We start from the raw sequence: 26,490 nt of genomic DNA, 5'->3' as shown, positions 1-26,490 counted from the left end.
TGTTGATGATGTTTGGTTTTAATGTTATTGTTTTGAATCTTTTAATATGCCTAACTAACCTCTCAAGACTCCTCTTGTCCCCAATTTTCAAAATGAAAAAGATTTTTCCTTATGCTTAAAAAGGAAGTATAGCCTAGAAGGAGTGTAGTATTTTAAAATTGTATTTGAAGATTTTCAATTTAATTTTCTTCTAAACTAATAATTTTTTTTTGTTTTGTTTTCATTTCAGATAATTTTCTAATTTATACAAAGGTATGTACGTAATCTTAAAATGATGTAAAGTTTAAGAGTTTGTGTTGTTTACACTGACAAAAAGTCAAAACTTACTAATTACTCACACTCATTTACTATTTAATTGAAATTTAACGAATCATAAAAATCATATGTTAGGGGGGGTACAAACGCCACCTCTAAATTTTTAGCTTTTTTTTAAACAAACACAAACTGCGAAGCGCTTTGCTTATCTGCAGATACACCCAGAGTCTCTGACGGGAATCGAACCCGCAACCCTCGGATTAATAGTCCAGCACACTATCGACTGGACTATCGGGGCATCCTATTTTTAGTATGTATATGGATTCCGAGCCAAAATAACTGCTCATATTTTGATACTCTGTTCCAAAGTGAACAGTATCCCAGAGAGAGTTTTATGCATCGATCGAAACAAGCGGATGAGGCAATATTTCCCAACCAATTCATTCTAAAATATTTTCAGCAGGTATTATAATATGTGTCCGAGCGCTATTTTTCATTCCATATTATGATTCGGTGCAAAAATTAATTTCTTTTATAGCGTTCAAGCATCATTTTGGACATGCAAAATCGTCTTTCAAGGTCTATCAGCTTCAATTCGTATCGTACCAAATTTCCCTGCTTTTGAATGAATCCAGCAGCTCGCAAACGTTTTGAAATTGCTGCTTGAGTAGCTGCCAATGATTCTGCAAGCTCTTGTTGAGTTTTACAACAATCTTCATGGAGTAATGCCTCTAATTCTTGGTCTTCAAACTTTTTTGGCTGACCTGGGCGATCTTTGTCTTCCGTGTCAAATTTAAAATCGTTTCTGTTTAGACTCCTAAAATATATTGTTTTGAAGCTTTTTTCATATCATTTTCTTTTTTTATTTATTGTATAACTAACGGGAAAACATAAATGTCATCGGTCAAAATTGAGTGCGAAAACATCAAAGTATGCATATTGAGATTACGAAATTTGAATTTTTCAAATACTATAGCAGATAATACCAGGTGCAAGCATGATTTTTATACCCTACACCACCATAGTGGGGAGGGTATTATGCGTTTGTGCAGATGTTTGTAACGCCCAAAAATATTAGTCTAACACCCACCTTAAAGTATACCGATCGACTTAGAATCACTTTCTGAGTCGATTAAGCGATGTCCGTCCGTCCGTCTGGTCGGCTGGCTGGCTGGCTGTCCATGTAAACCTTGTGCGCAGAGTACAGGTCGCAATTTTTAAGATATTTCGATCAAATTTGGTACATATTATTTTTTCGGCTCAAGGACCAAGCGTATTGAAACTGGCTGAAATCGGTCCACTATTTCACCTAGCCCCCATACAAATGTCCTCCCGAAATTGGACTTTATCGGTCATAAATGTTTAATTTATATATGTATCTCCAAAAATTCCGCTCCAAATAAGTTTTATATACACAAAATTCATGTCACCAAATTTTGTTACGATCGGTCCATAATTAGTCAGAGCTCCCATATAGACTCGCTTCCGAAAATCACTTTAACGTGCATAAATCGCTTAAAAATGTTGGTAAACACACAAAATTCAACATAGTTAACTTTAATATAGACATAAATCACACGACCTAATTTCATGGTGATCGGTCCATAATTGGTCATAGCCCCCATATAACCCCACTTCCGAAAATCACTCAAAAATATAAATTATTGAAATTTTAAAAGAAAAATTTGTTTTGCTCTTTTACTTAGTGTAGGGTTTACTTACTTACTTGTTTTATATATTTTTTTTAACTTTTAATTTGAAACCCCACAACGCATCTCCTAAGGGAGTTGTGGTGTCTATCTTCTGAATTTAAATTCGAATACGTCTCTGCTACGTATATGCGAAACTCATGTCAATCGGTTTATCCAGTTAGAAAAGGCAGATTTATATGCAAAATAGTTTGATTCTGTTCCATTATCACGCAGAGAAAAAATATAATTGGGCATGGTTACTGTAACCGTTTATATAGTGTTACAAGATTTTTAACAATATTATAGTCACAGTAACCATTTACATGATTGTGGTAACCATAATATGGTTAATTTACGATTCACATGATTGTATCAACCATATATATGGTTACAGTAAACAAATATATGTTTCTGGCAACCATATTTATGATGAATAATTTTATCATAATATGTTGTTCTCAGATTATGATGAGCCTTAAGCCGAGAGTAACATAATATGATAAGTCCTTCATCATATGAATGGTTGTCACAAACATATATATGTTTACTGTAACCATATATATGGTTGAGACAATCATGTGAATCGTAAGTTAACCATATTATGGTTACCACAATCATGTAAATGGTTACTGTGACTATAATATTGTTAAAAAACTTGTAACAATATTGAAATGGTTACAGTAACCATGTCCAACTATATTTTTTCTCTGCGTGATAATTGTTCGTATGTATATTGATGCAGATGACTAATAAATAAATTTCAGATTATTAGCCTGACATTTAATTTTGTCATCAAGCTAGCTTTCAACAAAGCATGAGGTTCGAGTCCCATTTGAATTTTAAAATGTTCTCATTTAAAGTCTCTACTCTTTGTAGTTGTCTCTACTCTATATTTAAACATAGGTTGTAAAAGAGAAAACTCTTAGTTTATACAGTAAAACTTTGGCAAGGACATGCTTAATTACTGATTAGCATGACTAGTTAAAACTGCCACCATTACGTAGCATTAGTTTAGAATATTTGTGCTAATATTATATATTAGTGTTTATTGATTAGCTTTCAGCATGTGTATATTTCATTCTCATTTCATAGTAAAGCGTGCATGAAACTTAATTAATAAAGCTTTCTTTTATAAGTTCTTGCAAGTTTACAATGCCATTTACTAATTGGGTTACCTTCCCCTAACCCATGTAAATACTTTGTGAGTGCAATATGATTATGCTGTGCTTGTTAAATTATCAACTTACAGTGTAGAGTAGTGTAAACATAAAAAAACTATGCATTTATACAGTGAACATACGACTATAAAACTGAAAGAAAGAATCAACTTGTACTTGTTTAAAATGTAAAATAAAGTTTCATCATCATTACAATTTTCTGTTTTTTCTTAATAGTTTTTATATAAATGTATGTGAATGTGGATGTAGGTTTGTGTATTACATGAATAAACCAGCAGTTCTGGGTGACTAGTTCCATCATTTTGGGTGACTGCTGGTTACATAATTAGCTACTAGCTATAATTGTCTACATAAACTACAAAAAGAGACTGTAATAGCTGGTCTATATTAGATAAAGCAATGGATTCACATACCGGTTACTAATTGAACCCAAATAGTCGGTCAAAAATACATCTTCTAGTACTCAATACTAGCTACAAAGACACTCAGGGGACTCACGTATTATGTAGTTACAAAGAGACACTCCAATAATCGGTTTCTTGCCAACAAACCATCATCCGACCACTATAAGCTTACTGAAATGGTAGCAATCTTCCATATACATACCAGCTACAATAGGATAGTCAAATAAATAACCGGTACCAAAAAGTGACAATTGACTCTCCAATATATTGCTTCTGGTGGGTAAAAAATACTTTCTAAACAGCAGTACAACATCAAAGTTTAAAGTAACTACGCCTTACCACACTTAGAGACACTAAACTGACAATTGACTACACGCTAGATTACCTGGGATATAAAAAGTATCCAATTGACTACAAAGAGCACATACGTGCCAAATGACCCGAAATATATAAATCAGAGTCAGCAAAGATTACTTCTGTTGGGTAAAAGAACAATACAACATCAAAGTTTAAAGTGACTACATCCTAGATTACTTAGAGACACCAAAGTGACAATTGACTTCATGCTAGATTACCTGGGATATAAAAAGTAACCAATTGACTTCCCTGTGCTCTACAAAGAGCACATACGTGTCAAAATTACCCGAAAAGATATAAATTCGAGTCAACCAAGTGATCATGCATTGGTGGGCTACATTGACCACTTGCAAAACAGCTGGGATATGTATGAGTCAAATATAAGCTGGCGTTGCGCTTTAATTAAAAAGGGAACAGCGCATCAACGCAGTTTTATTGTACGAGAACTAGAGTTTTCTATATGAATAAGACTTTTTTTTGCTACTCTAGATTTAAAAAAAAATAAATTTTTTTATCATAATAAAAAAGCGTAGTACCAACTTGCAGCAGTTGTGTAGTTGAGTGTTTGTTGCTATAATGATGAGTAATTAACCCTTTAAGTTGTTAGCTGCCAACATAATTAAAACGCATAAATAATTATGGGAAAAATCCTACAAAAATTCCATTAAATTACTGCAAACAACTACAAGACTGGGGTTTGAAAATCTTTGGCAAAATTTTATTTATTTATGACTCTTGCAAACATATTTTATAGAATATTTTCTTTAATATACAGAATTTGTTCTCAAGCTATAAGGTTCGGAAAGTGTTAAGAAAAAAAACCTACAATAAATTAGTTTATTTTGTAATTAATTGTATTTCAACTTGTTATATAGACATCCAAATTAAAGCCAGTACATAAACAAAAGGAACATTTTATTTACAGCGAAATGCTGCTCGTTAAAAACTGACCACAACCCTTTTTAAACCGATACTTTGTGAACGGCAATAAATAAATAAAACACAAACAGAATGATTACATTTAAAATGTGTGAACGCACTTTTTTGTTTCAAAAATTTTTGTAGGTCATCGGTAGACATTTGTATTTTTTTTCGGGTTTGTTTACTTTACAAAAAAAAAAATTGTAATCCAAAAAATCAACAAATAGTTTTAAATAAAAAAATGTTCATTGAATAAAAATGTGCTTACAATTTTATTTATTTATTATTTGTTTGACTGTTGTTTTTTTATTTTGTTTATAAGGGGACACCACACCCAGCTAAAAACTTTGATTTATATCTTTAATTTTTTCTGTTTTTGGAAATTATTTTGGGCTCTAAATATTTAAGCACTCCCTGGCTTGCATTGATTGTTGGCTTTGAATAAATTTTTCAATTAATTAAAGCAAATCAATCAATATTTTTTTCATATCAATAATGAAATTATAATTTTCATTCAAATAATAAATAAAAGCAGTAATGGGCCATTTTACTTTAACAATTTAAAGGGAAATTCCCAGAAAATCATGAATGGTCATGTAAAGAATTAAAAGTACGAGGGCGGGTCAATAAGTCCGTGACTTTTTGAATTTCCTGGCCCTTAACTGATAGGCCAACACTGCTCCTGTTAATAGGCACCTGTCAGTTGACTTCTGTCAACAAGCTGCGTCATTATACCCTACACCCCCATAGTGGGGAGGGTATTATGCGTTTGTGCAGATGTTTGTAACGCCCAAAAATATTAGTCTAACACCCACCTTAAAGTCTACCGATCGACTTAGAATCACTTTCTGAGTCGATTAAACGATGTCCGTCCGTCTGGCTGACTGGCTGGTCGGCAGGCTGTCCATGTAAACCTTGTGCGCAGAGTACAGGTCGCAATTTTGAAGATATTTCGATCAAATTTGGTACATATTATTTTTTCGGCCCAAGGACAAAGCCTATTGAAACTGGCTTAAATCGGTCCATTATTTCACCTAGCCCCCATACAAATGTCCTTCCGAAATTGGACTTTATCGGTCATAAATGATTAATTTATAAATGTATCTCCACAAATTCCGCTCCAAATAAGTTTTATATATACAAAATTAATGTCACCAAATTTTGTTACGATCGGTCCATAATTAGTCATAGCTCCCATATAGACCCTCTTAAGAAAATCACTTTAACGTGCACAAATCGCTTAAAAATGTTGGTATACACACAAAATTCAACATAGTTAACTTTAATATAGACATAAATCACACGACCTAATTTCATGGTGATCGGTCCATAATTGGTCATAGCCCCCATATAAGGCCCACTTCCGAAAATCATTCAAAAATATAAATTATTGAAATTTTAAAAGAAAAAAGTTTTTGCTCTTCTACTTAGTGTAGGGTATTATATGGTCGGGCTTGACCGACCATAATTTCTTACTTGTTTAGTGTGTGTTTGACAGCCATCGATAGCAGTCTACCGCGTGACTTGAGGAGAAAAATTTAAAAAAACCATAACTCAATCCAAGGCTAAGCTTAATAAATACTATGTAAACTCAGCACCATCAATTTCAATGGTAAAAAAGTGGTTTATTGAATTTCGTTGTGGCCGTACAAGCACGGAAGATGCTGTACGCCCAGTTGAGGTCTCTACTATCGAAACAATTGAAAAAATTTGGCCGATCGGAAATTGAAAGTGCAGGAGATTGTGGAAGCCATATCCATCTCAAATGGCTGAGTGGTTTCAATTTTGAATGAGTACTTTGGTATAAGAAAGCTTTCGGCAACATGCAAGCGGCGTTGGCTTACAATCGACCACAAATGCAATCGTGGGACAACTTCGCAGGAGTGTTTGGCGTTGTTTCGTAACAGTGGGTCCACCACAACACATTAGAGACCAAATTTCAGTGGGTTTCTCGGGAGAATCAACAAAGTATAATCCACATTGACTACCTTCAAAAGGGTAAAACAATCAATGGCGAATAGTATGGATTTGAAAAGAAACCGACCACATTTGGACAAGATAAAATTTATTTTTCACCAGGACAATCCAAGGATGCACAGATGGCAAAAATCCATGAATTAGGCTACGAATTAATCCCTCATCCGCTGTATTTTCCGCATTTATTTTCCGAGTGACTATTTCTTTGTTTCAAACCTGATAAAATAGCTTGGAGGAAAGAGATTTGATTACAACGATGAAATCATCTCCCAAACAAATATCTATTTTGGATGACCTCAACAAATCGTCTATTTTTGAAGGTATAAACAAATTAGAGAAACGTTGGACAAAGAGTATAGAGCTCTATGGAGACAATATTGAAAAATAAAATGATTCTTTATCCTAAAACCAGTGTTTCATTCAAAAAGTCACGTATCAAAAGCAGGGTACCATACGAATTGAAGTTGAGAGTCCTTGAAAGACGATTTTGTATGTCTATAAAAGAAAATAATTTTTGCCCCAAATCATTACTTGCGATGAAAAATGGATCCATTACAATAACCCCAAGCGTAAAAGATCGTATGTGAAGCCCGGCCAACCAGCCGAATCGACAACAAAGCCCAATCTCCATGATGCTCATGTAATTCTCTATACTTGGTAGGAGCAAAAGTGTCCTATCTATTATATGCTGCCGAAATCTGATCAAACCATTACTGGAAAATTGTACTGAACGCAACTGAACCGAACTGAAGAGAGCATTGGTCGAAAAACGCCCAGAATATGCGGCCAGACATGAAAACGTAATATTCCATCATGACAACGCTCGGCCACATGTTGCAATACCTGTTAAAAGCTATGTATTGCCTCATCCGCCTTATAGTCTAGCCCTTGCACCTTCTGACTACTATTTGTTTCGATCGATGCACATCGCTCTCTCTCTGAGGTACTCTTCACTTCAGAACACAGTATCTGAAATTGGCTTGATTCGTTCTGAGATGAGCAGTTCTTTTGTATCGGTAACAATTGATAATACTTTCAATACATTTATGTATATTGTACAAATGTTTCAAAATAAAAGCTAAACATTAAAAAAAACCCTCGCATTTTTAAGTTATACACCCAATAGGAAATGAGATAAAGCAAACAGTCGTGAAATTTTTATTCGCGACTTTAATTTTTGAACTAGGGAATTTTATTTTTAAATCTCATAATGTTTATTACAAGCATTATTTGATAGTATGAATATAATAAATAATTTTCAAGAAATTAGTTTAAGCGAATTTTATTTTTTTATTCCCGTAACTAAATTTTGTAACGATCGGAGATAAATCGCACGATTTGGGTGAATTTTAATTTATTGTAATGTAGGAAATGAGATAAAGCAAACTGTGAAATTTTTATTCGCCAATTTTATTTTAAACTCGCGAATATAAGTGTCTTAAATTAAGATGTTTAATACAAATATGATTTGATAATATGAATGTTTGAAGATTTCTAATTTGCCACGAACTAACTATTAAAAATGTTCATGAAATTTATTTAAGTGAATTTTTTTTTTAAAAATTCTTGGAAGTAAATTTTATAACAAAAGGATATAAAACTTGAGCAACTCGAACAAAGTACAGAACGAGAGAAAGCTAACTAAATTCCAAGAAATAATAACTTGACACAGAAATTTAATTCGCGATATTAATTTTTAAACTCGCGAATAAATTCCATAAATTTCAATGTTGATTTCAAATATGATTTCATAATGCTCTTTTTCACCAAAAATAACGACTAAAGAATTGTCATGGAATTAGATTTGGGTGAATTTAACGTATATTAGACAATGAAATAAAACAAACTGTCGTGAAATTTTTATTCGCGAATTTTATTTTTAAACTCTCGAATATAAATCTCATTAAAATATATCATGAACAAAAAAGTTAAATATGTATTGTCAAGAAAATTATTTTAGCGAATTTTATTTTGAATTCTAGAAACTAAATTCAAAATCCACCCAAATTCGAGGGATTTGGGTGGATTTTGAATTTTGATAAAATTTTAAAATTTTCACTCTTAGCTGTAGCTTTGTGTAATTTATTTTTGCCATTTTATGCTTTTATAAAAACACCACAAAACTTTTATGATTTTTATTATTATTAATTAAATTCAACAATACATTTGCAATTTAATTATTATTTTTGTGGATATGTATTTTACAAAAAAAAAAAAACAATTATTGTTTACTGTTCATATTTGTATAAATACTCATTCATATCATCAGGCAAACGAATTTAAAACAATATTTTATTGAGATTTTTTGTTGTTTCATATATATTTTCCACATGTTATTTATGCATATGTACATTGTACATATGAGGAAAATAAATATTGATGTTAAAATTATTTATGTATGTAAATAAATGGTTGTTTTTTTTCATTATAATTTCTGGCTTTTTTTTTTGTTAAACACAAAAATTTATTGATGTGAGTTTTTTTTTATTGGGATTTTGGTTGAAAATATAGTAAATGAAAATGTTGTTGTATGATGTGGTGGTTGGTATGATATGGTTGAATGTGTCGTTACCAAACACCCCACCAACCAAAGAAATGTGGGTCAATTACTTTGCGATGAAATGTTGCATTACGCATAAATTTCGTTGGTAGAGCGACAGAATGCTGCTGACAAATCACAAGTAACAGCTAGTAAACAGTCAGTCCCAGTCCTTTGTTGTAACAACAAAATAAATAAAATTTATTTTTATATCTTTCATACAATTTATAGTTTATTTCGCTTAGCTTCTACCACAGTTTTTATAATAATGGGTCTGTTTCTTTGGAACTGTATGTTTGTTTGTTTAATACATATTTTGAGTTTCAAAAAATTTACTATGGTATTTTCTAGCTAAACATTAAAATTCTGATTAACTTAGAATTTTGTTTAACAAAATCAGCACTTTTTCTCTAAATTTAAAACATACATTGTATGTCAAATTCATCAGTTTTTTCTGTTTTTTTTTTTTTGCTATGAGCAGACTGAAAGATGTGCTGTAATTTAAATATTGACAGTTTATTCTGAAGTTTATAGTTTTGTTTATCATATTGTCTTTGTACTTTTTTGCTTTTATGTGTTAAAGTGTGGAAACGAAATAATTGTCTTGATTTGTTTCATAAGAATTTTCACATTTTTATTCGCGAATTTTATTATTTTTATACCCCACACCTTCGTGAGAAGGGTATATATACACAGAAAAAACTATTTCTTAAACCGTTTCAATTCAAATATTTGTCACATATTGAACTGGTTTCAATTATTTCATAATTAAATCAAGTATTCATTTGCTCAAAAACTAAATTTCTTGATATTTTCTATTGAATTTTGAGTTTTGAATTTGATTATTTTGACAATTGAATATACAATTTTCGTTATTGATTGCATTTCAAATACAAATACGAAAATTGTATGTTCAATTGTCAAAATAATCAAATTCAAAACTCAAAATTCAATAGAAAATATCAAGAAATTTAGTTTTTGAGCAAATGAATACTTGATTTAATTATGAAATAATTGAAACCAGTTCAATATGGGATAAATGTTTGAATTGAAATATAATTATTTCTGTGTAAGGTTGTCATTCCGTTTGTAATTTCCACAATATAATTTTCCGACCCTATCAAGTATATATATTCTGGATCCTTATAGATAGCGGAGTCGATTAAGCCATGTCCGTCTGTCTGTTTTTTGAAATCAATTTTCTGAAGACCCCAGATATCCTCAGGATCCAAATCTTTAATAATTCTGTCAGACATGCTTTCGAGAAGTTTCCTATTTAAAATCAGCAAAATCAGTCCACAAATGGCTGAGAAATGAGGAAAAAACCAGGACAACCTCGATTTTTGTCCTATTTTTGATCTATATCTGGATTACTTAGTCATTAATATAGACAATATGGATATCTAATGATAGATATTTCAAAGACCTTTGCAATGGCGTATATGGGTCAAAATAGGACAAAATATTGTTTAACCCGATATTTTTTTTTCAAAAAAAAAAACTATTTTTTTTTAAATTTAAAAATTAAAAAAAAATTTAAAATTTAAAAACTATTTTTTTAAAATTTAAAAAATTAAAAAAAATTTGTTTTTAAATTCGAAAAAGAAATAAAAATTAAAATAACTACTTAGAAAAAAATATAAATTTTGAAGTATAATTTGGTGAAGGGTATATAATATTCGGCACAGCCGAATATAGCTCTCTAACTTGTTTTTATTATCAATTCTTTCTCAATTAGAGCACATTTGTTTTTTTATAAACCATTTATTTTGTTAGCTGGCCGTTAAAACGTGAACGGAAGAAAAAATTAAGAATTCTGACAAGTTAAGTTTTTGCGAGTTTTATTTTTAAACTCTTGAAAAGTAACTAATGATACCACATGTCAAATGTTTGTAATGCAGTTAAAGCAAACCCAAGAAGCTTATATTTTGAAATCATTAAATTTTTATTCTTGAATTTTATTTTCATTTAAATTTTTTTATTTTTACGCTTTCAGCTCTGAAATCAGTTTTACGAATTTTATTTTTAAACTCGCAAAAATTTTATTCGCAAATTTTATTTTTAAACTCGCGAATATAAGAATCTTAAAATTTAATTTTAATCCAAATATGATTTCATAACATGGAATATTGAGTTGTTATAGAATTTTTTTCGCGAATTTTATTTTTAAACTCCCAAAAATAACGAACGAAAATGTAATTGGAACACTTTAAACGTTTTTGTGAATTTTAATTTATTTTTAAGTATTGTAATAACACAAAGTTTTCCATTGTGATTATCGATTAAAAAACTAATTCTATTTTTCAAATTGAAACTTAAAACTAAATAATTAACATATAATTTATAACGAATGGACAAATCAAACGATTTGGAAGCATTTTAATTTAATGTAAAGTAGGCAATGAGATAAAGCTAAATGAAATTATAAATTATTCTCAAATTGTATTCGCGAATACAAATTGACTCCTGAATATAAATCAAATATGAAAGATAAAAGAATTCTAATTTTCAATGAACTAAAAACTAAAAAATTAACTTATATTTTTTGTTCTTGTGAATTTTATTATTTAATTCGCTTAATCAAATTAAATTTTTTGTAATGTATACATTGTCATACTAACGTAATAATAAACTGGACACAAAATTTAATTCGCGAATTTTATTTTTTAACTCGAGAATATAAAACTCTTAAATTTGAATATTTAATCCAAATATGATTTCACAACAAGGAATTTTGAATTGTCATACATTTTTTTGGTTATGGAAATTAAAAAATAAAATTCTTTAAAACTAATTTCATGAAAATTATTTATTTGTTAGTTTAAAAACAAATTTACATCAGTTAAGAATTTAATTAATTTTGTAACCTTTAGACAATGACTACCTTATAATAAATTAAAATTTTTCAAAAGCAATCGATCTTTTCAAGAGTTTTACGAATTTAAAAATAAAATTCGCAAAAAAAAATTTTATGAGAATTCAAAAGTCCATGTTATGAAATCATATTTGGATTAACCTTCGCTTTGCCAATACCCACCCGGGTGACCACTTCGTTTTTATTGGTTTAATATTTTTTTTAATTTTGTTTCGATTTAAATGAAATTTATATTCACTGAACAAATTTTACAGTTCTATAGAATTAAATAGAAACATTTTAAACTTTTTATGAGGTTTTTTCGATTTTTTAAAATTTACTTCGTCGCATATATTTATAGAAGTGCAGACCACCCGGGTGGGTATTGGTAAACCATGTACATAAAAAAATCTTTGGTAAAGCGAAGGTTAAACTTTGAAATATAAGAGTTTTAGTATATTCTCGAGTTTAAAAATAAAATTCGCGAATAAAATTTGTTTACAGTTTATTATTTCGTTAGTATGCCTTATTTAGATCCATTTCCAGTTATCATAAATTGTTTAATAAACTTATGATTTTGAAATGGATACTAAAAGTTTCCAATTTTTGTAAATTTAACGATTTAATTTATTCAAAGTATTGGCCCATTGTTAGCTATGACCTTATCCCATATTTCTGGCAACAAATGGATTCCGAGCCAAAAGAACTGCTCACGTTTTGAGGACAAGAACGAATCAAGTCAATTTCGGATACTTTGTTCTGAAGTGAAGCGAATACCAGATAGCATTCTGCGTCGATCGAAAAAGGAGCTTTCAATGACATCAAGTCGTAAAAATAAAAAGATAAAATTTCAATGTATAAATAGAAAAGAGACTAGTTTAGAAAAATGTTAGCCCTTTGCTTGTTAATTCAAGTTTTGTCTGTGTTTAGCATTTCATTCGTGCACCTACTTTATGTGGCTGATGAAATTCATTCAATCATATTTGTTGCCACAAAACTGACAGACACTTTGCAACAATATCCGTTTGTTTTGTTGCTAATGTTTAGTTTTTCATCAGTGTTTTTATTTTCTGTTGTTGTCCGCTTTTTTAGTTTTCATTAAAAACTATTTGAAATTTTCAAATTCTAGCCATTTAAAACCGGATGGTTTTAGTTTTCACATGCTGGCAAAAAATTCATTATAACTCAAGTGAAAAAATAACAATTTAATAAAAAACAAAATGTTTTTATTCGATTGTTTTCATCATTTGGCGCCTATAAACAAAAATTTGCTTAATTTATGGCATTTTTTTTTTGGTTTGTACAACATTTGTTGTTTAATAAATGATTTTTATGTAAATTTGTCAGTTTTTTTTTTATTATCCAGTTTTATTATTCACTAGTTTTGTGTTTCTTTCTTTATGATAGTTTTTATACATTATTTTTAAGTTTTTTTTAATGCACTACACAAAATTTGGTCAAGGTTAAAAATTCATTGGAAAATAAAGGGGGGAAAACAGAACTGAACTGAACCGAACAGACAAACAAAAACATATTGCCTAAAAGAATATTTAGATAAAAAGAATATTTTTGTTAGCACCAAAAGCGAAAAACAGGTGTTAAAGTCAAGAAATTTATAGAAGGAATTTAAAGCAGTGGTTGGCTTTCATAGCCACCAGGGGCCGAACAAAAACGACTATGCGGCTGCACACAATACGAATGTAAGCGAAACTCGTTAAAATGATGACACTACAAGTGAATGTCACTATTTGTGTATGAATGAATTCCATATCGATTGGCAGCAAATACTGCAATATTTACCTTGAGTAAATATTGAATAGATTACTAACATTTCCTGTGTTAAATATAACGGACCTAAAGCCATCACTTTTTCTTGGAAAATCTTTAATATTAATGATGATGAGTTATTTAAAGTTTGATTCATCATATTGTAGTTACTGTTAAATAAAACTCTTCTTCTTCTTCACTTACTCAATTTTTATTTGCATTCTTATCGCGTTTTGGTAATAATATTTAGCTGTTGTTGTTGTTGTTTTTTGTTTCAACATTCAAATATATTTTATTTATTTTAAAATTTTTCATTTCTTGTTTACAATGGCTTTTTAACATGAAAAGAAACAATAACAAATTTTATTGCAGCCAGATCTTTAGGAATTGTTATTATGATCCCCAACATGATTCATATTACGAAAGTGTCATTTTAATAAATTTTTTTATTTTTTTTATTTTAATATTAATCATTTGGAAAATATATTCTATACAATTTATATTTAATACATTTTTTTGATAACTACTACAATAGTATTTAATACTTTTAATGAATCGCAATTTATATTTCGGGATTTCTCTAAAATTGTATGATTAATCTAGGGTTTCTTTGTAATATATGCAAAATAAAGCGTAATTTTTATATAAGAAAAATATATGAAATATTAAAAAGTTTTGCTATTCAAATTTCAGTTATAATTCGTTGCTTGCCGCAAGTGCTTTAAATTTATTATTAAATAAATAAAATATTATTGGTATGTGAAAAGCAAACAGCTTACAAATTATAAAAAAATTAAAACAATATACAAAAGGGCTTAAAGCTTTAAAGTGTTAAGTAACAAAATGAAAAAAAAAATTGATTCAAAATTTGAAATAAATTCAAAAGTTTTAAATAATTTTCATAAACTGTGTTCAATTGTGATATCGGCGAAGGAAAAGTTAATTCAATTTCAATATTTCAATTCAAATATTTACCACATATTTAACTGGTTTCAATTATTTCATCATTGAATCAAGTATTCATGTGCTCAAAAACAAAATTTTCAAATATTTTCTACCAAAGTATATACAAGTAGTACGACGCTTTAACAGCAGTACCTAACTCTATACATGTGTTAGTAAAAAAGTACCTAACTCTAAATTTGTGTTAGTAACAAAAATATATACATATGTGTTGTTTTAAAAAAATGTTTGAATTTTATACGATTTTCAATACGAAAATTGAAACTCTGTTTAATAGTTTAAATTCTACCACAAACAAAGAAAAATTTCAAAATTAATAAAAAACAAGTAAGAGAGCTATATTCGGCTGTACCGAATCGTATATACCCTTCACAAAATTATACTTTTAAATAAAAATTTTTGGCTAAACAAATTTTTTTTTTTAATTTATTGGCGAAAAAAATTTTAAGGCAATTTTTTTTTTAATTTAAAAAAATAAAAATTATATATAACAAAAAAAAAATTTTTTGTTTTAAAAAAAAATTTGGGTTAAAAAATATTTTTCCCGATTTTGACCCATTGTAGGTCCGACTTTTTTGGCCATATATACGCCGTTGCAAAGGTGTTTGAAATATCTATTATTGGATATCCATACTGTCTATATTAATGACTTAGTAATCCAGATATATGTAGATACAAAATATGTTGTATAGCAACTGAGCCGAGAGAATTCCCGATATATTGATGTATCAATCATGTTTCTAAGTTATTTGGGGGCTACGGAAAGTTGATTTCAACATACAGACGGACAAACGTACGTGGCTATATCGACTTCGCTATCTATAACGATCCAGAATATATATTCTTTGTGGGTTCGCAAATGAAAAATGTAGAATTTATAAAATAAAAGTGTAGAATAAAATTATATGTGTTAAATAATTAACGTGAATTGATCTATATTTAGAAACATCTTTTAGTTAAAATTTCGAGACATTCGATGTGTTAATATTTGTCACAAGGGTGTTGTATTCACACGGTACCCGAATATGTGAAAGAGTAATTTTGAATACTACCATAGATAAATACACATAGATTGGAAACTTTGCTGCTGTAGGCCTAACTCAGTTGTTAGAAACCTAAGAGAATGTATTAGTAAAAAAAACTATATGAAAACATAAACAACCATAGAGAAATATCCATGGAGCGGAAACTCTTCTGCCATAGACCTAACTCAGTTGTCAAAAACCTAAGTGTATTAGTATGAGTATGATTACTCGTATGTGTAATTATTATGAGTAATTTCTCTATGTTTTCGTAATTGAAATCCCATTTTAGTTTTGTTTTGTGTTTTCAATTACGTAAAATGTATATATGTATTAGAGTTAATTTCAAAAATTTGATTTGCGGGTATCATAATTTTTCTGAAGGTTTTTGCGCAAATAAAAATAATGTCGTAAACCTAAAGACTTGCATTTTGAGCACATTTTTCTGAAGAGCAAAAACGGTTGAATATATTGCAAATCTGATTTCACCAGTCGATTCTGAATCAAAAATTAACACAATTGATGTTTTTTGAATCCTTAAAATTGTTCCAAAAACCCACAACAGGGGGCGCAAATCTCATAAACAAAAAGTATTTTAGTTTTTTTAAACATGCACGATGAAAAGCCATTTTAAGCTTAGCAAAACGGCACCAATATTTCCTTTCTATCACTAACCATTAAAAAGTATAACAGTTTTTTCCTATCTTGTGTAGAAACGAATTTTCGATAGAACATTTTGGATATATTGGGCATATGACATAAAAATGCGGGATTTTTTTAAAATTTTTAGTTTTTATTTTGTAACATTTGTACAATATAATTTTATTCGATGTATTGGGCATTGTTAGCTATGAACTTTTCAACATATGGATACCGAACCAAAAGAATGCTCATCTTTTGAGACCAAGCCAAACGTTTTGAAATTGCAGCTTAAGTAGCTTCCAATGATTTCGCAAGCTCCTGCTGAGTTTTACAACAATTTTCGATTCTCCAATTCTTGGTCTTCAAACTTTTTGTGGCGGGCTTGGGCGGTTTTTGTCTTCCGTGTCAAAATCACCACTTATGAACCGAACAAACCATCTCTCGCATGTTGAAACCGATGAAACACATTCACCATTAGCTTTGGTGAGCAATCGGTGTGATTCAGCGGTACTTTTTTTCAAATTAAAGAAGTAAAGCGAAACTTCCCGCATATGACGCATTGTTGGCACAAAATTCGATATTTTCGAAGCAAAAAAAACATTGTTGTTTACACTTTAATGTTCAATAACTAAGTGAGAATAAAAATGACAGATATTACCCCACAAAATAACATACAAATTATTAAAAACAAAAAACCGTGTTCAAAACATACGCAACACAAAATTTTCCAATTTTCACTTTTTGCAAGAAATCGATATGCAGTGGTCATATCTACCCACTGTAAAAATCTGCTATCATATTCTCTACTCTTTCGCCAAAAAATTCAGTTGTATCCGTACAGTAGTTTCATTGTAATGTATTAAAAAAAATAGTTTTTTGCTTCTACTGAACATTTTAAAATTTTGAGTTGACGCTCTTTAGAGGAACCAGTGCGAAATACTCAAATTCTTCTTTAGAAGTACATATTTGTGTATTACAGTTTTATCTATATTAATCTTAGTGTATTTTTTGTAGAAACTTCGTGTATTTGTGTATAACAATATTTTCTGTAGAAGTCTTGGTGTATAACAGTGGTTTCTATAGAAATCCTCGATTATAAAATCTTTTATTTAAATTTGTAAGTATGTAATTATTTGGTAACTTGCTAATAATATATATTTTTTAAATTCAAATTAACTTTCAAGTCTGTTAATCGCTTTATTTTGTTTTTGTAATATTCAATTTTGAAATTCAAAACTTGCCATATTTTTTTTTTGTTATTAGGTATTTTTTAAAAGTATTTATGAATTTATTTGACAATAACTTGTGTAATTTTTTTCTCTTTACTCACGTATATACATGAGTTACTTTCTGGTGTTGAGATAAAATAAATCTTTGTAATATTTGCAAAATACTTGTATTGAATATCATACATTATTTTTTTGTACTTATTTATTGAATGTATGAATGAATAATTGTATCTTTGTATGTGAAAATACTGTCAATATCGTTTTACAATGCGGATTTTTTCGTTTATTATTGTGTGTTTGTAGAACGGTTTAAAGAGGTAAGAAACTGAAAGATAAATATCTGTATATCTTTAAAATTTTGTGTTGCTGTTGTTGTATGCTAAACAAACATTGAGAAAGATAATAAACATAAATATTTATTTTGAGTTTTAAAACGTCATGTCCAACCTTGTTCATATAAATTGAAAATTGAAAGTTTTTTTTTGCAATAAATTATATTTATACCCAGGAAAATATTTAAAATTTGTTCTAGAAGGGGTGCAATCAAAACCATTTCTGATTCATTAATGGCAGCCTTCTGGAACCAATTCTGTGGAACTGCTTCTAGGAACTAGTTCCAAGCTTGACAATTTCGAATAAAAATCATAGATGAAATAACTGATTCTAAAACGGTTCTTAAGGAGGTGTGTTTGCTCTCTAAAGCTTTTGTAGAACTAGTTCCTATGGATCCTTATAGTTAGCAGATACGATTTAGCGATATTTAGATGACCTATAGACTCACATTTGGTATCAATGTGTCAGATATAATCATGAGTATTTTTTATAACACTCTGACTTGTTTTATTAGCTGTTAAAAAATTTTGTTTAAGTTCGTTTTTTTATTTAAATTATGTTTCCTTCACTGCTCTGCCAGTTCTTTAAGATTCCATTGGTTATTTAAATGCTAAAGAATGCTCGCTTTCAAACAATTGAAGTTTATGTAAATTCCGATATATAAATCAACGATGCTTATTGCATTTTATATTAGATTTTGTTGTGCTTTCTTTTCTTTGTTTTTTTTTTCAAAATAATTGCTGGCAATTACGGATTCAATGAACTAAACAAAGCTGGTAATAAAGCAATGACTGACTGATAGATAGAAAACAGCAGAAATTGTACGAAAGAAAAAGTTAAATTGAAAGTAAGTGTAAAAGGAAAAACATTAACTGACATCGATGTCTATAAAATTTGAAAAACAGCAGAAGAAGAACAAGGTTGGGTGGTATATTTGGCTGTAGCGAAGATAACATCGTCACCTTACACTTTAGCTTAGTAGACTTAAGAAAAGGTTTAAAATTAAGTTTTTAAGAAGGAAAAATAAAAATGGAGTTTATTAAATTTTTGTGTAAAAACTACGTTTTCATGTGAAAACCACGTTTTTGTGTAAAAAACTACGTTTTTGTGTAAAAACTACGTTTTTGTGTAAAAACTAAGTTTTTGTGTAAAAACTACGTTTTTGTGTAAAAACTACGTTTTTGTGTAAAAACTACGTTTTTGTGTAAATCCAAGTTTTTGTATAAAAATTACTTTTTTGTGTAATAACTACGTTTTGTGTAAAAACTACGTTTTTGTAAAAACTACGTTTTTGTAAAAACTACGTTTTTGTGTAAAAACTACGTTTTTGTGTAAAAACTACGTTTTTGTGTAAAAACTACGTTTTTGTGTAAAAACTAAGTTTTTGTGTAAAAACTAAGTTTTTGTGTAAAAACTAAGTTTTTGTGTAAAAACTACGTTTTTGTATAAAAACTACGTTTTTGTATAAAAACTACGTTTTTGTATAAAAACTACGTTTTTGTGTAAAAACTACGTTTTTGTGTAAATACCATATTTTTGTGTAAATACCACATTTTTGTGTAAAAACTACGTTTTTGTGTGAATACTACGTTTTTGTGTAAAAACTACGTTTTTGTGTAAAAACTACGTTTTTGTGTAAAAACTAAGTTTTTGTGTAAAAACTACGTTTTTGTGTAAAAATTACGTTTTTGTGTAAAAACTACGTTTTTGTGTAAAAACTACGTTTTTGTGTAAAAACTAAGTTTTTGTGTAAAAACTAAGTTTTTGTGTATAAACTACGTTTTTGTGTAAAAACTACGTTTTTGTATAAAAACTACGTTTTTGTATAAAAACTACGTTTTTGTATAAAAACTACGTTTTTGTATAAAAACTACGTTTTTGTATAAAAACTACGTTTTTGTATAAAAACTACGTTTTTGTATAAAAACTACGTTTTTGTATAAAAACTACGTTTTTGTATAAAAACTACGTTTTTGTATAAAAACTACGTTTTTGTATAAAAACTACGTTTTTGTATAAAAACTACGTTTTTATGTAAAAACAACAAATGAACAAATTATCCTGATTTTTAATTGCAATCTAATCAGGCCTATATATAGAGGTAAAGTTCGTAAGTTGTTTTAGGGCTTCGAAAAGTTCATTTATACCCTTACCAATCAGTCAGGGTGAAGGGTATTAAAAGGTACCAACAAAAACTTAACAACATAATTTTCTTGAACAATATATTGAAATTAAGTTTCTTAGCTTTTTGTCTGTCTCGCTTATATTATTTACGTACATTCTTAGATATTTTATCGATGTTACTTAAGGTATTTCTGTATGGTATTTATTTTTGAACTTAAAATAATTCCTAACATTTCTTGTATAGATATTTAGGCGGCAATAAACTTGCACTAACTTTTAACAAAATAAAAGTAAATTGTTGAAATTTAAAAGCCAGAAAGAAATACAGAAAAAAACTCCAACATTTGTGAAAAGAATTTATGACTTTGTGGTAGTATAAGAGATAAGAAAAGTAGTTAGTTTTTTGTTTTTTTTTTGGTAAGTTGGTTACTAACAACCACACGAGTTTCGGCTACAAACATATTTTTGTTCATACACAGTTGTACTTGCATAAAAATGTGTTTAAATATACTCACTTGTTTTTACGTAAGGTCTTTTGGAGAATTTTGCTTAGGTCACCCCCTAAAAATAAACATATGTTTAAGCTTTAATTGTGTAATTACTTTAAACTTGTATGTTTTATCATTTAAGGGGTTTTTCATTAAAAAAATACCTTTAGTAGTGACCAGCAATTTAGCGTGATTTCATATAAAAAGTTTTCTTTTTTCGATTTTTATTAAATGAACTCGAAACACTTGCGGTTTTGTTTCTACATGAGTGAAATATTTTTTCCTATAAATTGTAAACCACAAATATTTCTAATAAGAAAATTGATTTAAGCTTCAGTATGAATTAACTTTTAAACTCTTGAAATAAATTCCATTTTTTTTCGCCAGTTCACAGCAAAGGGAAATTTATTTTCGAAAAAATATTGATTTTTTTCTTGTCTAAGTTTTTCTAGCATTTTTACCAACCACAAAATTTAAACTTGTAACGTTGAAATAAAAAAAACATTGTTTTGCCAGTAAATCGTAAATTCAACTCTTATCACCAAATATTTTGTCGGTACGTACGTATTTACATGGTTTGCGGTAAAACACTGTAATGCAAAATTGCACAAAAAAAAAAAAAAATCGAAATCATTCGTATCATTCCTTTTGCATATCCGTAAGTCAATAAAATGCTAAAGCAAAAAAAAATGGTATGAACGATTTTTACCAAACTGGGTTAATAAAGTAAAATGTTCAATAATAGTTTGTTTGTTGAATTGGTTGGAAAGTTTTTAATATCAAATTGAGTTTACATCAAAATTGTTTTTAGAACTTTTCTTACTATATCTAGTAAGCACAAAACTTTATGAATATTTAATTACAGTATAGAATTTTAATGTAGATGAAATCACTCAAATTCATACTTGGTTTATGTGGAAAAATTATTTTGTAAACATAATAATTTCTATAGGTTTTGTGGTTTGCAAGGAAATAGGTAAGAAATGTTGAGATAAACTAACATACACTTGATAAGATCTACAAAAAAATAAATGAGTTCGACTAGGTCGAATCTTATTCATCCTTATTTTTTAACAAAAAATAAAATGCAATTTCTATGTAAAGTTTGTGTTAAAACTTCGTTTTTGTGTATAAAACAAAATTTTTGTGCAAAAACAAATTACGTGACTGTGTAAAACTACGTTTTTCCGTGAACCTACGTTTTTGTGTGAAAACTATGTTTTTGTGTGAAAACTATGTTTTTGTGTGAAAACTATGTTTTTGTGTAAAGACTTAAGTTTTTGTGTAAGAACTGTGTTTTTGTGTAAAACCTACGTTTGTTGCGTAAAAATTACGCTTATTGTTTTAAAATTAAGTTTTTGTGTAAAATCTACGTTTTCTGTAAAAAAAACTAAATTTTTGTGTAATAAATACTTTTTTGTGTAAAAACAAATTACGTGACTGTGTAAAACTATGTTTTTCCGTAAACCTACGTTTTTGTGTAAAATTAGGTTTTTTTGTAAAATTACGTTTTTGTGTAAAAACTATGTTTTTATGTAAAGACTTAAGTTTTTGTGTAAGAACTGTGTTTTTGTGTAAAAAATAAGTTTTTGTGTAAAAACTACGTTTGTTGCGTAAAAATTACGTTTGTTGTTTAAAAATTAAGTTTTTGTGTAAAATCTACGTTTTCTGTAAAAAAAAAATAAATTTTTGTGTAATAAATACTTTTTTGTGTAAAAACTATGTTATTGTGTAAAAACTACATTTTTGTGTAGAAACTACGTTTTTGTGTAAAAACTGAGTTTTTGTGTAAAAACAGAGTTTTTGTGTAAAAACTGAGTTTTTGTGTAAAAACTGAGTTTTTCTGTAAAAACTGAGTTTTTCTGTAAAAACTGAGTTTTTGTGTAAAAACTGAGTTTTTGTGTAAAAACTGAGTTTTTCTGTAAAAACTGAGTTTTTGTGTAAAAACTGAGTTTTTGTGTAAAAACTGAGTTTTTGTGTAAAAACTGAGTTTTTGTGTAAAAACTGAGTTTTTGTGTAAAAACTGAGTTTTTATGTAAAAACTGAGTTTTTATGTAAAAACTGAGATTTTGTGTAAAAACTGAGATTTTGTGTAAAAACTGAGTTTTTGTGTAAAAACTTAGTTTTTGTGTAAAAACTGAGTTTTTGTGTAAAAACTGAGTTTTTCTGTAAAAACTGAGTTTTTCTGTAAAAACTGAGTTTTTGTGTAAAAACTGAGTTTTTCTGTAAAAACTGAGTTTTTGTGTAAAAACTGAGTTTTTGTGTAAAAACTGAGTTTTTATGTAAAAACTGAGTTTTTATGTAAAAACTGAGTTTTTATGTAAAAACTGAGATTTTGTGTAAAAACTGAGATTTTGTGTAAAAACTGAGTTTTTATGTAAAAACTGAGATTTTGTGTAAAAACCACGTTTTTGTGTAAAAACTGAGTTTTGTGTAAAAACTACGTTTTTGTGTAAAAACTACGTTTTTGTGTAAAAACTACGTTTTTGTGTAAAAACTACGAAAAACGGGTTTTTGTATAACAAACTATAAACGAGCGTTTTTATGTATGTAAAATTCTGGTCAAACATGTCAAGCAGTGCTCGATATCGCTACATGATAACAGAGTTCTTTCTGCCAAGTCTGACAAATGTATGATAAGTATATAGAAGCAAGAACAATGATGTGAGTGCTTTGTAAAGTTGATTTGAACTTACAAACAGCAAATGAACTTGTAGAAGTAGTACTATCATAATAACTACTGTTACTATGATAGTAGTAACAGTACTTTTAAGTGAATCGCTTTGTCATCACTTTGAAAGTAAAATTAAAAGCAATTGCATATATTGCTGTTCTTTGAAAGTTCTCTTAAAAAGCTACCAAAAATATCATTAAAAAAATCTATTTTATTATTTCATTGCTTTAATTCTCAGAAATTAAAATTCGACTATTCTTTCGCTTCCTTGGAAGCTCATTGTTATGTTATATTATTGTAAAATTTTGTGTTTTCTCTTTTTAGCAATGATAACACATATATTTCCATAGTCGTTAGTTAGTCAGCACTAATTAGCTATTCAACTTGTGCTTGCCAAAAATTACCAAGAAGTTTACGTCAGTCTCTATATTTTACATAACTAAGTAATCAAATTTGTTATTAAAATGTTTCCTTTAACCTCTAAATGTTTATAGCTTTTAGTTTTTTTTATTTTTTTGATGAAAAGTCCTTAGGAAAACACGTTTTCCTAAATATTATCCATGACACAGTTTAATAGTTCCCCATGCGAAAGTACTCATCAACTTAGACACACTCTGTAATTTGTTTATTGCTAAACTTTTACCAACCGCCGCTACAAGCCAAAGTTTTGCAAAGTAGATTGGAGCAGAGGAAGGAGTATGAAGTTTGAAAGTGACTACACTCGTAAGACATTTTTCATCATCTTGGAAATATAAAATAAACGAAACTAAAGATTTTTAATTGCCGTACATAGTAAATTGTTGGTGGGTGGGTGTTAGACTAGATCGATAGCTACAATGATGAAAAGTTTTTGGAATAGACGGTGCCAAGCACAAGCTTGATAACAACATTTAGATATAAAAACTCTTACTCATTACTTTTTGATAGACTGAAGGAGAATGGTTGTGATGGAAAATCAAATATATTTAATTCCTTCCATCCATCCACTACCATAAATTATGAGGCGCGTCTCTGTACAATCTTAATATTTCATGTACTTTATCAAAGATTGTCTGACAGACAGACTGACTGCCTGCTTGATTTGTTCTCCATGGTCCTGACGGAAGGAAGTCTTCTTAAGCTTTTAGCAAAACAAAAAATTTTGCCAGCATCAGAAATACAAAATAAAAATATGTGTATGAATGGGAAGAAAAGTTTTTCATTTTTAATAAAGTTTTCTCGATGGCATCTCATTCACAGCCTACAAGAAGTGTGGAAGGAAGATTTCAAAGCAAACAAACAGCTCGTAAAGTAAAAGTAATTTGGCAAAACTTAATTGTATTAAAAACTTTTACAAAATAAGGGAGTTTCACTCTTGAATTGTTTGCTATATTTTTGGCTTGTGATTATGAAGCTGCTGATGCTGCTTTTGGTTATTAGTATATGGATCACCCAGCAAGCACAATTGGAATAGTTGGAAAAACATGTCCAATCAAATCTATTCATGTTTTTTCACTACTTCCGTAATGTAAATTTTATTTGTTCATTCGTAATGTAAAATCTTTTTTTGCTGGGTCACATGATTTTTAGAGCAACGAAAGGAAAACCTAATGAATAAGTTCAAAATTGGTCAGGCAAAAATTCATTATTTAATATTCTTTATGATAAAGACAGTCAGAATTATTAATTATCAAGAATTTCTTAGATATTTTGCTGAGATTATTAAATAATACAATTAAACCAAATTGTTTGCTATGAAATGGTTCCTTGAGAGATGGATGCTTTATTGAAATATTTAGATGTTAATGGGGATGTATCGATCACATCACTCGAACAATTTTCAATAATTACTTTCTTAAGTGGATGGTGGTGTGATGTTAACTATTACAGACATTTTAATTAACGAATTTTCATTTCTGTTTAAATACTTTTTTCTGATACTGTGCAAAATTTTGAATAAAGCATTTTCGTGTTACAAAAATGGTATATGATGTTAAATATGTAATTAGTTCTTGTGTTAAAAATTTTGTTGGTGTAAAACAAGCGATTTTTTGTGCAATTAGTCAAAGAAAACATCCGTTTTTGTGTAATAAATGTGCTTTCGAGTAAAAACTAGTTTTTGTGTAAAATATAAATTTTTCTGTAAAAAGTAAGTTTTTGTGTAAAAACTAAGCTTTTGTTACGTTTTTGGGTAAAAACTACATTTTGTGTAAAAACTGCGTTATTGTGTAAGAACTATGTTTTTGTATAGAAACTACATTTTTGATTCAAAACTCTGTTTTTGTTAATAACAGCGATTTTGTGTAAAAATAGAGTTGTGTAAAACTAAGTTTTTTTTTCAAAAACTATGTTTTTGTGTAAAATATGAGTTTTTGTGTAAAATATGAATTTTTCTGTAAAAAGTAAGTTTTGTGTAAAACTAAAAAATAAGATTTTGTGTAAAAACTAAGCTTTTGGGTAAAAACTAAAAACTAAGCTTTTGTGTAAAAACTATGTTTTAGTATGAAACTAAGTTTTTGTGTAAAACCACGTTTTGTGTAAAATATGAGTTTTTTTGTAAAAAGTAAGTTTTTGTGTAAAAACTACGTTTTTGTGTAAAAACTACGTTTTTGTGTAAAAACTATGTTTTTGTGTAAAAACTACATTTTTGTGTTAAGACTACGTTTTTGTGTAAAAACTACGTTTTTGTGTAAAAACTACGTTTTTGTGTAAAAACTACGTTTTTGTGTAAAAACTACGTTTTTGTGTAAAAACTACGTTTTTGTGTAAAAACTACGTTTTTGTGTAAAAACTACGTTTTTGTGTAAAAACTAAGTTTTTGTGTAAAAACTAAGTTTTTGTGTAAAAACTAAGTTTTTGTGTAAAAACTAAGTTTTTGTGTAAAAACTAAGTTTTTGTGTAAAAACTAAGTTTTTGTGTAAAAACTAAGTTTTTGTGTAAAAACTAAGTTTTTGTGTAAAAACTAAGTTTTTGTGTAAAAACTAAGTTTTTGTGTAAAAACTAAGTTTTTGTGTAAAAACTACTTTTTTGTGTAAAAACTACGTTTTTGTATAAAAACTACGTTTTTGTGTAAAAACTACGTTTTTGTGTAAA

General features: G+C 28.6%; 1 protein-coding gene across 5 annotated transcripts in view; it reads left to right on the top strand.

Moving 5' to 3' along the window:
- Positions 1-26,490, top strand: part of Dg (Dystroglycan) — a 188,719-nt gene that overhangs the window by 74,456 nt on the left and 87,773 nt on the right. For 4 of the 5 annotated variants that reach the window (XM_065514222.1, XM_065514229.1, XM_065514227.1 and 1 more), the window contains exon 2: positions 230-252. The exons of the other annotated variant lie outside the window; for it this stretch is intronic. The gene's annotated coding sequence lies outside the window, so the exon portion shown is untranslated. The remainder of the gene's footprint in view (positions 1-229; positions 253-26,490) is intronic. 5 annotated transcript variants of the gene reach the window in all.

The sequence above is a fragment of the Calliphora vicina genome, chromosome 5 (assembly GCF_958450345.1).
Source record: "Calliphora vicina chromosome 5, idCalVici1.1, whole genome shotgun sequence".
Lineage (NCBI taxonomy): Eukaryota > Metazoa > Arthropoda > Insecta > Diptera > Calliphoridae > Calliphora > Calliphora vicina.
Note: the sequence above shows the minus strand (reverse complement) of the source record. Positions and strands in the feature narration are given on the sequence as shown.